General features: G+C 40.3%; 1 pseudogene; it reads right to left on the reverse strand.

Moving 5' to 3' along the window:
• Positions 1-8,906, reverse strand: part of LOC107710238 (NACHT, LRR and PYD domains-containing protein 12-like) — a 33,965-nt pseudogene extending 25,059 nt beyond the window's left edge.
• Between the last annotated feature and the right edge of the window lie 1,243 nt (positions 8,907-10,149).

Raw genomic sequence — 10,149 nt, forward strand, 5'->3', positions numbered from 1 at the left:
AAGCACCGTTTCCATCCAACGAGTCAAAGAGAACAAACTCATCACTTCCGGATAAACTGGCAATATACATCACTAAGAAAAGTAGGAGAAGCTACGGAATATAATAATTTTCCTATATAATAAATTACTTGCACCTCAGAACGAGCAGACGAAACACAATGAATGTGGTAATTGTTTTCGGAGGTGGATGCTGCTGTTTGGGAACGCAGTCGTTTAACAGTTCTGGGAGGCAATTATACAGAAATACTTTGATGACAGACTTTGCTCGAGCATTTCTGAATGTCCATAATAACAGTTGAGATGCTGTGGAATGAGATCGGTCCGCTGGTTAGTCAGAATTTGCCGTCATATAACGCAAAGTCACATGACTTTTTTGATGCGCTTTGAGGAATTTATTCGCAAAATGCATTTCCATCTCCCATTATTCGCATGAATCCTTTTTTCGCACAAGTCAAAAACCACCTCAAGCGAGCGTAAAAACTTTTTTTGCGAATTAAGGCATTTTTATTCGAAATTCAGCGTTTCCAGCACTCGATTCTGATGCAATACTTCAAAATGCGCATAAAAGCAGGGTGATGGAAACCCAGCTACAGATCTCTGTCGTCCGGTGTGGTGTGCCCTGTTTGAGCTTGACTTCTCTCCAGCACCAGACTTTGAGCTTTCTTTAATATTTGATCTTTTGTTGTTTTCTTTTCTCTCCTTTTTGGGTTTAACTTTAGTATAAATTACATTAAACATGTTTATTTTGAGTTAACTTACTTTGTGCGTGGCCTCCCCATTTATGTTACGCTGCCCTGAGCCTGGTAGTTTGTAACAATAGCATTTTAACATGCAGTGCTTTTTACATGCTATAAATAATAATGTCAAACAATTTTTACAAATTTTCATTTAACAACTTTATATTATATCTCCAAAAGTGTTCATAAATCCAAAAGTGCTACATTCCTGTTATCTGAGGCCAGTAAAACCTATTGTGACTGCTTTAAGGAATCTTACTTTAATGTCTCCAGTTTACATTGTGGATTCTTCAGTCCAGTAGAGAGGTGCTTCGGTCCTGAATCTTCTAGGTTGTTGTTACTCAGGTTCAGGTCTCTCAGACTTGTGGTGAGAGCTGAGGCCAGTGCCAAACAACTTTTTTCTGTGAGACCACAGCCACTCAGACTAGGAAAGAAATAACCATATATTCAGTGTAAGCAACATACAATTTTATAGATTCTTTTAAATAATTTCAAACTATATAACTAAATAAATCACAACGGTGATCTATGCAATATCATTTTTTTTGTTTATAACTGTGTTATTGTGTTAATTTCATACAAATTGTGTATATACATGTAGTGCATATTCTATTATTATTTCTAAATTTATATTTTAATACATCCTGTACTGTACAGTGTTTGAGAACTGTAGTTTATTCTACAAAAAGAAGAAGAAAAAAGATACATATATATATTAAATATACTGACTCTGCTTTTCTAGATGTTTCCACTACAGGTAGCAGCCTCAGAAGACATTCCTCTGATTGATCATATTTACTTAGATTAAACTCATCCAGCTCCTCATCTGAGTTTAGCAACACAAACACCAGAGCTGACCACTGACTAGGAGAGAGTCTGGCTCCAGACAGACGGCTTGCACCTGTTTTGCTCAAGAATGTCTGGACTTCCTGCACTAGTGAATGATCGTTCAGTTCATTCAGACAGTGGAAGAGATTGATGGATTTCTCTGGAGAGGAATTCTCCCTGATCTTCATCTTAATGTACTCAACTATTTCCTCTTGGCTGGAGGACATGCTATCTGTCTGTGCCAACAAGCCTCGCAGAAGAGCCTTACTGGACACCGACGAGAGACCTAGAAGGAATCGGAGGAAAAGATCCAGGTGTCCACTCTCACTCTGTATGGCCTGGTTCACTTCACTCTTTAAAAACTCAGTTATTTTTGAGTTGTGCTCTTTGTTCCCAATAAATGAAATGAGCTTGAATAAAGCAGCAAGAAACTCCTGCATGCTCAGGTGCACAAAGCTGTACACTTTCCCCAGGTACAATTCAAACTCCTCTCTGAAGATCTGAGTGCAAATACCGGAGTACACTGATGCTTCTCTGACATCAATGCCACATTCTCTCAAATCATCCTCATAGAAGATCAGGTTCCCTTTTTCTAGTTGTTCATAAGCTAGCTTTCCTAGTGACAATATTATTCTGAGTCAGTTGAGGATCTACTTCACATTTTCCATCATACTTCAGAGACTTCAGTTTGGTCTGATAGATCAGGAAATGAGTGAACATTTGAGTGAGAGTCTTGGGGATTTCTGCACTCTCTGCTTCACACAACATTCTCTGTAGAACAGTGGCTGAAATCCAGCAGAAGACTGGGATGTGACACATGATGTAGAGGCTCCTTGATGATTTCATGTGTGAGATGATTCTATTGGCCAGACTCTGGTCACTGATTCTCTTCCTGAAATAGTCATCCTTCTGAGGGTCGTTGAACCCTCGTACCTCTGTGACCTGGTCGACACACTCAGGAGGGATCTGACTGGCTGCTGCTGGTCGAGAGGTGATCCAGAGGAGAGCTGATGGAAGCAGATTCCCCTTGATGAGATTGGTCAGCAGCACATCCACAGAGGCCGGTTCTGTTACATCAAACAGGTTTGGATTTTTTGGGAAATCTAAAGAAAGTCGACATTCATCCATTCCATCAAATATGAACAAAACTTTGTAATCCTCATAGTCTGTTGGTCTCAGTTCTTTTGTATCTTTGAAAAAAAGATGAAGAAGATCCATCAGACTGATGTTTTTCTCCATCACATTGAGCTCTCTGAAGGGAAGTGGAAATATGTAGTGGACATCTTGATTAGTGTTTCCTTCTGCCCAGTCCAGAATGAACTTATGCACAGACACTGTTTTGCCAATTCCAGCAACTCCTTTAGTCAGTACGGTTCTGATGGGTTTGTTTTGTCCAGGTAAGGCTTTAAAGATGTCATTGCATTTGATTGGTGTTTCCCGTGTCTCTGTTCTCCTGGATGCTGTCTCAATCTGTCTCACCTCATGCTCATTATTGACTTCTCTAATCCCTCCTTCTGTGATGTAGAGCTCTGTGTAGATCTCATTAAGAAGTGGTGAGCTCATTTGATTGGAGATCCCTTCATTAATTCTCTGAAATTTTTCTTTAAGTTTGGATTTAAGCTTTTGTTGACATACAGGGGCACATTCTGAAAGAATGAATGACAACCAAATATATGTTCTTATTCACAAATATAAAACCAAAGGTAAAGTCACTGATAAACATGAAAAATCCTCAATGAAATTCTCATTTATGACTAATTTATTTTAATGAATCTTTTTACATTTCATGTTTTATTTATGCTTATATTTCTGACATCTCATTTGCATGCATTTATCCAAATATTATTTTGATTTCTCAAGTGATCATTACATACAGACTGTGTTTTAATGTAATAAAATAGTAAAATGATTCATAGTTCTTACTGGTCTGTAATGTGTTTGCGAGGTCTGTCTGGTTCATCTCCCTCAGGATGTGCAGTGTTATTTTCAGAATCCCCTGTCTGATTCTGTCCTGACCTTTATCATCGTCCTGCTCTATCTCAGAGCATGCTGGGTAATCTGGACTCAGTAATCTCTTGAACCTCTTCAGCTCTTTTTTCATCAGAGAGATCATTTTGGGCTTAAGCTCCTGAAATAAGTGTGTAATCACAGTGAATATTCAAAAGAGAACCTCCATTCAGTAAAAAGACAGGCTGAACTGAAGGATCAATGAAAAACAAATTGGGCAGAGCTGTATAGTTTACTTACAAATTGTAGTTTGTTACTGATTACAGAATACATGATGAAATCTGTAGCTAGTAATGTAACACCTCGGTTAAGTTATGTAACCCTCATTCCCTGAAGGAGGGAACGGAGACGTTACGTCAACACTGACATTAGGGGTCTCACTTGGGAGCCCCAATCACCTCTGAGCATTACAAGAAATTACCAATGACTATTGGTGAGTTGAATTTGCATACCAAGCCACTCCCCGTACATACAGGATTATAAGACACATCCATGTAGGAATAAAAATCACAAGACTGGCGTTGGATTCAGTTTATCATGGAGCATTAAAGGGACAGTTCACCCAAAAATGAAAATTAGCCCATCATTCACTCACCCTCAAGCCATCCTAGGCGTATATGACTTCCTTCTTTAAGATGAATCCAATCTGAGTTGTATTAAAAAATGACTTTGATCTTCCAAGCTGTTTAATGGCAGTCAGTGGGTGTTGCAATTCATGAGTCCAAAAGAAGTTAAATAAAGCGCATCCATCCATAATAAAAAGTGCCTCACACGGCTCCGGGGGGTGAACAAAGGCCTCCTGTAGCGAATCGATGCGTTTTTGTAAGAAAAATATCCATATTCAAAACATAATAATCACTTTAATCTAGTTTGCGCCAACAGTTGTACACGGAAGCAGCTCCGGGAGGATGACGTAAGATGTCGGCGTTGCACATGCGCCAGTGACTCTCGTGAAAACCAACATTTGTTTACTGGAGCAAAGTTTCCTTACTTTAGTAAAGGAAAACCAGTCTCCTCTTGGCTTATATCGAAATCCTCCGACATTCTTCTTTACAAATCCTCGTTTTGTACTTCTAATTTAACCCTTTAAGAGTCATCACAAATTCAAAAGCCCTTACTCATCATTGTTTATTGTACTCTCAGGCTGGATGGCCGCCGTTGTCATCCTATAGACTTAAGCATTGGTACTTATTTATATATAAAATAATTTTAGGTTTACTTCCTTTGTATTTACAGCAGAATATCTTACAAAAAGGTGTAAAGAATTATGGTCTTTGCTCACAAGACTATTATCTTTTAAGCATCCCTAAAGTTTGTACTAATATGTGTCAACGGGCATTTAGTTATGCTGCTCCATTTGATTAGAATCAACTACAAGATAAGTTATGCTTAAAAGAGTTGATATCACTAAATTATTTTAAATGTATTTTAAAGGATCTATTTGTAGAGTCACCTGATTGTAAATTTTTTAGTGATTTTTGTATGTTTCTGTGTATGTAAACGAATGTATTTTGTTTTATGTGTACATAATTGTGCTGCCTATCTTGGCCAGACCCCTCTTGTAAATTAGATTTTAAATCAAGAGTTTTTAATTTCCTGATTAAATAAAGGTAAAACAAACAAAATAAGACCCACAGTCTAATGTCACTGTCCTGACCCCAGTTCAGGGGAACACAACAGGGACTGACAGCGGAACAGACCAGGGAAAGACACAGGTTTACCAAGGGAACATAAAAGAAAAAAAGAACATGCAGGATTACCAAAGGAGAATCTCATGTATGGGCTCCTAGCCCATTACAAGTGGTGACAAAATGGCATACAACACAAGTACTGGACCCAGCAACAGACTCCTCCACTGAGTCTGCATGCCATATGGTGCTAGAGAAACTTGACCAGGGTTCACCAGATGGGGAACTCACTGGAAGAAGATAAAGCACATGTATCCTAGCCAGAGGAATGGCACCACAAGTGAAACACAGAGCCAGTCCTCCTGCAAATTACATGTTCATACCCAACACATGGGAGGAAACGGGCTCCACCTGGAGAATATAGAATCTTGCAAAGGTATTAGGTGTCACCCAGCCTGCAGCTATCTGCTAGAGAGGTGCCATGCGCTAATGCCCAGGAGGAGGCAACACTCAAGAGTGGAGTGAGCTCTCACCCCCAGGGGGCACAGCTCGCCTTGTGTCTGGTATGCCAAGGCGATGGCATCCACTAGCCAGTGGGCCAACCTCTTCCCTTCTGCTGACCTCCAAAGCAGACAAAGAGTGAACGGGACACAGCAACACAAGGGCTGGATCTGCCTCCTTCAAGGTTAGCGCTTGCAGGTTCACCACATAGTCCTGAAAGGCAGTAGTGGGAACTTTGGGCACATAACCAGGCTGGGGTCTCAGAGTAATGCCAGGAGAGAGTCAGCCGGCCCAAACACAAGGCAGGTCCCCAACCCTCTTGATGGATGTGAGCGCGACCAGGAGCGCTGTCTTAAATGACAGGAACTTAAGCTCAACTGAGTCAAGTGGCTCAGAGGGGGCTCTCCGTAGTCCTGCAAGGACCACAGAGAAATCCCAAGAGTGTATGAAGTGCGATCTAGGGGGATTTAATCTCCTCGCATCTCTCAGGAACCTGATGATCAGGTCATGCTTCCCCCAAGGATCTTCCATCCACTGCATCATGATGTGCCACAATGGCGGCGACATACACTTTCAAAGTGGAGGGGGACAGCCTCCACTCCAACTTTTCATGCAGGAAGGAAAGCACAACGTTGACCGGGGATCTTTGGGGGTCCTCTCAATGAGAAGAACACCAGTCAACGAACAGACTTCACTTCAGCGCATAAGCCTCCCTAGTAGAGGGGGATCTAGCCTGAGTGATAGTGTCTATCATAGGGATGTACCGATACCACTTTTTCCAGTACTCGCCCGATACCGATACTTTTATTTTTGGTACTTGCCGATAACGAGTACCGATACCAATATTTTATTGCATTTGTACATTTTAAAAATATTGGGTACAGAAACCAAAAGAGTATGTATAATGTTATTTGGTTAACTTCATTTATCAAATAGATACAGTCAAACCAAAATGTATTCAGAGACCTTCAACATTTCTCACATTATCACAGTTTATTCGCTATAGTTTAGAAAATGGTAATAAAATATAACATGAACTCAGAGTTAAACTGTGTCAGAACAAATTCAGCTTGTTAATGTTAGATAACTTTGATAGAAAGGTATGTAGCCTAATGGATTAAACCAAAAATTATTCATACAGCTGTCAATATTTACACAACCATCAATACTTTGTCGGGTGACCCTTAGCCTTAATGACAGCATATAGTCAAGGGAACCACTCGTTATACATCTCCTAACTGATATATTTTTAGAAATAGAAGTCGCATTTTCTTTCATCTGAAACGTGCTGCGATTTATATTCCAAAGCCACTCATATTGGTACCAGTATCGGTGCACCCCTAGTCTATCACAGCCTGTGAAAGGTCAATGAGGTCTGCCACGTCTCATCCTTCCTCAGGGCGATTCTCCAGACGGGATGTCGCGTGGAGCATGAGATCGGAAAACCAGGTCCGGGTGGGCCAATATGGCGCAACGAGCAGGACCTGCTCCTTATCCTTCCTGATCTTGCACAGAGTCTGTGTGCAACAGCTGTGTGCCAGTGTGTTCATGCTGAGGAGGGCCTCGGTCAAGGAGTAGAACAGCTGGCAGTGGGAGGATTCCTGGCAAAAGTGAACAGGCCCACCTGGGCTTCCCTGAAACGACTCCAAATCAGCTGGACCGCCTGGGGTTGGAGTTTCCATTCTCTCGGAAGAGTAAGCTGTCGTGAGAACAAGTCAGCTCCATGATTGAGCTCTCCTGGAACATGAACGGCATGCAGCGATTTGAGCCATGTTTGACTCCAAAGGAGGAGATGGCGGGCGAGTTGCAACATGCGATGAGAGAGTACCCCTGTGCCCGTTGCATACAGTACCCCAGCCAATCTTGGAGGCATCTTTTGTGACAACAACGTGCCTTGACACTTGCTCCAGGGGCACACTTGCCTGTAGAAAAGCAAGGTCCGACCAGGGGCTGAAAAGGCGGCGACAAACTGGGGGTAATGCCCACGCAGTGTGTGTCGCAGCGCCATGCCCATCTCGGGACTCGGCTGTGCAGAAAGTCTCATATATAGCAATCCGAGCGGCGTAAATGTGGCTGCGGATGCCAATTGCCCCAGGAGACTCTGAAATTATTTTAGAGGAACCACTGTTTTCCCCCTGAACGAATTCAAGTAGTTCAGCACCGACTGTATTGACTTTTTAATTATTTTTTTTTACATTTCCCAATACATTTTTACCTACTGTTGAAATATGCATCTAAACTGCGCAGTGTGATATACAGACAAAACTGACGTTCTTGTACAGTATAGAAAGCAGTCTGTCAACAAAAAAGTAGAACAAATTTTGCATATATGAAATATTAAATGAAATATAATATAAAATATAAAACAAAATTAACTTTGCATATAACACGAAATGAAATGAAATTTGCATATAAATATTTCTATGGTGAAAAAACATCTAATCATTTTGACCAGTGTGGCTCACACGATGACAAATATACTTTATATTTTGGTGGCATTGGCCAAGTCACAGACACAATAACTAGGTTTTGGTTGTTTTGGGTGATTTACTACATTTTGCAGACATGCAATAGCGTTCTGATGTTTCAGAAAACAGTTGTGACAATTGCACAAAGTTTGGAGAATGTCAAGACTGCTTCGAAAAAAAACGTGCCAAAGCGATTGAGAAAAACTATAATAGTTAATGGCCAAACATATCTGCTTCTGTGCTTTTGGTATATTTATCACAATATTGTTGCAGATGAAATACAACATAGATATCATTAAATAAATATTTTTCACCAGGTTAAACATGAATTTTTAATAACTCAAACCTCTTTCAGGGTATCTCAACTTAACGGTCAGCCTCATGCACATTCATCATGTTTGTAGTTCTTATTTGTGTTTGTAGTTCTGAACTGAATTCTCCTCCAAAGCGCAATGGGTTGTGGGAAATATCAGCTGTTAGAGTGTGCATGGATCCACACAAAAATATTGTGGAAATAGTAACCATCCAGGGACTTCTGGCATACTCTTTTCAACATACTGTGTTTTGCAACAAAGTTATTCTAATCTCAAAACTATTTAGGATGGATAGTATGCACTTTGGGACAAAGAGACATAGAATTTTTTTTACATATCCCACCCACAAAAACACAAAAACCACTCCTACCTTAAAAATGGAGTCCAACTTCTTCTTTTCAAGGGAGTTTGATCCATCCTGTTTGTTACTGAGAACATTGGAAATTCTGGTAAATATTTATTCAAGCATTTAATACACAACACTACATTTATGGATGCATATGTATTTTTCTCAGTATAATAAACTGCAACAGTGTTTCCCAACCCTGCATCTTGAGAGCACATCAACAGTACACATTTTTGAACTCTTCCTAATTAAACACACCGGATTCAACTTATCAGCTTATAAGCAGAGACTCTGGATAGACCAGGGTGGTATTCCAGAAAGCAAGTTTAACTTACCGTCACATGTATCTTGAACTCTCAGTTCATTAACCAAATCCTCGTTTACTCTAGGTACATCAGTTCCAAAACACATGCGAGGATTTAAACTGACGAGCCAAAACATTATGACCAGTTACAGGTGAAGCAAATATTGCCGATCATCTCCTAACACGGCCACATATTAAGGTCTGGGTAGATTAGATGTTAAGCAAACAATCAGTTCTCGTAAATCAGCGTGTTGGAAGCAGAAGAAATGCGCAGGAATAAAGATTTGGTCTCTGATTTTGACAAATTGTTATGGCAAGGCGACTGGGTCACAATATTTCTGAAACAGCAAGGCTTGTGGGTTGCTCCTGTTCAGCAGTGGTGAGAATTTACCAATAGTGGCCTAGAGGAGGGACAAGGGACAAACCAGAAACCAGTGTTGGGTGGTGTACGTGTACTCCATTTACCTGGGGAAATAATGGCACCAGAGTTCATGTCTTTGGAGGGAATATAATGCTCCGGGCAATGTTCTGCTGGGAACCCCTTGGTCCGGCCATTCATTTAAATGTAAAATTTGACCTATAAACTAGTTTACTACATGTATGTCACATAACCTGCTTTCTGGAATTCCTCTCAGAAGTAGATGGTTCAGATAAAAGAGACATCCAAAATGTGTACTTTTGGTGTGCCTCCAGGAACTGGATTGGAAAACACTGAACTACAGTGAGATAATTTCAGATAATTTCTGTTTGATCCATTTAAATTCGTTCCTCACAAATATACACTACATTAATATGAAGCAAGTTTTGTATGAAGTACTTCTTTAAAGGATTAGTTCACTTCCAAAATAAAAATGTCCTGATAATTTACACACCCCTATGTCATCCAAGATGTTTATGTCTTTCTTTCTTCAGTCGCAAATAAATTAAGGTTTTTGAGGAAAACATTTCAGGATTTCTTTGCGACTGAAGAAAGAAAGACATAAACATCTTGGATGACATAGGGGTGAGTAAATTAT

Source organism: Sinocyclocheilus rhinocerous, unplaced genomic scaffold (assembly GCF_001515625.1).
Source record: "Sinocyclocheilus rhinocerous isolate Xijiao unplaced genomic scaffold, SAMN03320098_v1.1 scaffold1167, whole genome shotgun sequence".
Taxonomy (NCBI): domain Eukaryota; kingdom Metazoa; phylum Chordata; class Actinopteri; order Cypriniformes; family Cyprinidae; genus Sinocyclocheilus; species Sinocyclocheilus rhinocerous.